We start from the raw sequence: 2,993 nt of genomic DNA on the forward strand, positions 1-2,993 counted from the left end.
ATAATGCGTAAGCCAGGGATCGGCCCGGTCCCTCTCTACGTGCTGTCAATCCCGCTGCTACAACCCTTGGTCCAGCTAGGGCTTAGACATGGAATGAGCTCCCTATGCCTAAGCCAACCCATGAAACGGGCGTGCGGGTGCTCAACCGGTCGGAGAGGCTGAATGCGCAAGCCGAGATCAGCCCGGTCACCCCTGCGTGCTGCCGATCCTGCTGTCGTAACCCTCGGTCTGATCTGATGTTAGACTGGGAATGAACTCCGTATGCTTAGACTGGGGATGAACTACATATGCCTAAGTCAACCCACGAAACGAGCGTGAGGGCACTCAGTCGGTCGAAAAGGCTGGCCAGAGAGGCATAATTCATAAATCGAGGATCAGCCTGGTCTCTCTCTGCGTACTGTCGATCCCGCTACCGGTCCTGCTGCCACAACCTTCGATCCGGCTGGGCCTTAGACGTGGAATGTACTCCATATGCCTAATCCAACCCATGAAACGAGCGTACGGGCGCTCAGCCGATCGGAGAGGTAGAATGCGCAAGCTAGGGATCAGCCCGATCCCCCTTACGTGCTGTCGATCCTACTACCACAACCCTCGATCCAATCCAATCTTAAACTGGGAATGAACTCCGTATGCTTAGACTGGGGATGAACTCCGTATGCCTAAGTCAACCCACGAAATGAGCGTGTGGGCGCTCAGCCTACCAGAGAGGCCGATCGGAGAGGCATAATGCGTAAGCCGGAGATCAGTCCGGTCCCCCTCTACGTGCTGCCAATCCCGCTGTCAGTCCTACTGCCACAACCCTCGGTCCAGCTAGGGCTTAGACATGGAATGTACTCCGTATGCCTAGGCCAAACCATGAAACGAGCATGCGGGCGCTCAGCCGGTCGAAGAGGTAGAATACACAAGTCGGGGATCGACCTGGTGCCCTCTGCACGCTACCGATCCTGCTGTCGCAACCCTCGATCCGGTCTGATCTTAGACTGGGGATGAACTCCATATGCTTAGACTGGGGATGAACTCCATATCCCTAAGTCAACCCACGAAACGAGCGTACGGACGCTCAGTCTACCAGAGAGGCAGGATGCGCAAGCCAGGGATCGAATGAGGGGTAGGTGGGTTCAAGCACATATTCATATTTCTGCCATGCCAATGCCATTTTTATCGCTTGTAAATTCATACAATGGTACCCTAAGCCTTCATGTGAAGTTTCGTGGCAAGACGACCCATTTTCTATTTTTCGCGATTCTCAAAACTTTTTGCGGTTCGGGAGTTTTTTAAATTTTTTTAGAAAGAGTTTTGTCCCCAAATTTGGTAGACGTTATCCTTCTATTTCTGTTGGCATGCACAAAAAAATTCAGCTAAAAACTCGGAGTGGAGAAGATTTTGTGACCGTTTCAAAAAAGTGTCCCCATTTGAGACACTTTAATGGCTACTGGCAGCAAACCTATAAAATCTCAAATGCTCTTTAAGGGGGTGTGAGTTCTTGAGGTTTGATGAGGGATAGGGGGCCAATATAAGGGCCAAGTATCAGCACCCATCGCACATCATGTGCACACAACACCCGGCCCCCCCAATCGTCGGAACCCCTAATGTCGTCGGTTAGGCTCTTCGGCGATGCTCCGATGATGGTGCCCCAGGCAAAAAAAATGCGCCACCAGTACATGCCCGAGCCCAGCATGTTCATCGTGGCTCAAAATCTTAGACTGGGAATGAGCTTCGTATGCTTAGACATGGAATGAACTCCGTATGCCTAAGCCAACCCACGAAACGAGCGTGCGGGCACTCAGCCGACTGGAGAGGCAGAATGCACAAGCCGGGGATCGACCCAATCCCTCCCTGCATGCTGTCGATCCTGCTACCCCAACCCTCGATCCTGTCTGATCTTAGACTGAGAATGAACTCCGTATGCAGAAGTCAACGCACAAAATGAGCGTGCGGGCGCTGAGCCGGCCGAAGAGGCATAATGCGCAAGTCGATAATTGGCCCAGTCCCCCTCTGCATGCTGCCAGTCCCACTGCCACAACCCTCGGTCTGGCTGGGGCTTGGACATGGAATGAGCTCACTATGCCTAAGCCAACCCACGAAACGGTCGTGCGGGCGCTCAGCAGACCAGAGAGGTAGAATACGTAACCTGGGGATCGGTTTGGTCCCCCCTACGTGCTGCCGATCCTGCTGCTGCAACCTTCGATCCAGTTTGATCTTAGACTGGGAATGAACTCTGTATGCTTCGACTGGGGATGATCTCCGTATGCCTAAGTCAACCCATGAAAGGAGCGTGCGGCCGCTCAGTCGACCGAAGAGGCATAATGCGTAAGCCGGGGATCAGCCCAATCCCCCTCTGCGTGCTACCGATCCCGCTGCCGATCCCACTGCCGATCTTGCTGCCACAACTCTCGATCCGATTGGGGCTTAAACATGGAATGTACTCCGTATCCCTAAGCCAACCCATGAAACGAGTGTGCAGGTGCTCAACCGGCCAGAGAGGTAGAATGCACAAGCCAGGGATCGGCCCAGTCCCTCCTGCGTGCTACTAATCCTACTACTGTAACCCTTGATCCGATTCGATCTTGGACTAGGAATGAACTCTGTATGCTTAGACTGGGGATGAACTTCGTATGCCTAAGTCAACCCACAAAATGAGCGCGCGGGTGCTCAGCCGACCGGAAAGGCCGGTCAGAGAGGCATAATGCGAAAGCTGGGGATCAGCCCGGTTACCCTCTGCGTGCTGTCGATCCGGCTGCCAGTCCTGCTGCCACAACCCTCGGTTCGGCTGGGGCTTAGACATGGAATGTACTTCGTATGCCTAAGCCAACCCACGAAATGAGCGTGCACGCACTCAACCGCCCGATCAAAAAGGCATAATGTGCAAGCCAAGGATCAGATCGATCCCCCTCTGCTTGCTACTGATCCCGCTGCTGGTCCTACTACCATAACCCTCGGTCCAACTGGGGCTTAGATGTGGAATGTTCTTCGTATGCCTAAGCCAACCCATA

The sequence above is a fragment of the Durio zibethinus genome, chromosome 4 (assembly GCF_047325235.1).
Source record: "Durio zibethinus cultivar Kanyao isolate XHJ-2024 chromosome 4, ASM4732523v1, whole genome shotgun sequence".
Lineage (NCBI taxonomy): Eukaryota > Viridiplantae > Streptophyta > Magnoliopsida > Malvales > Malvaceae > Durio > Durio zibethinus.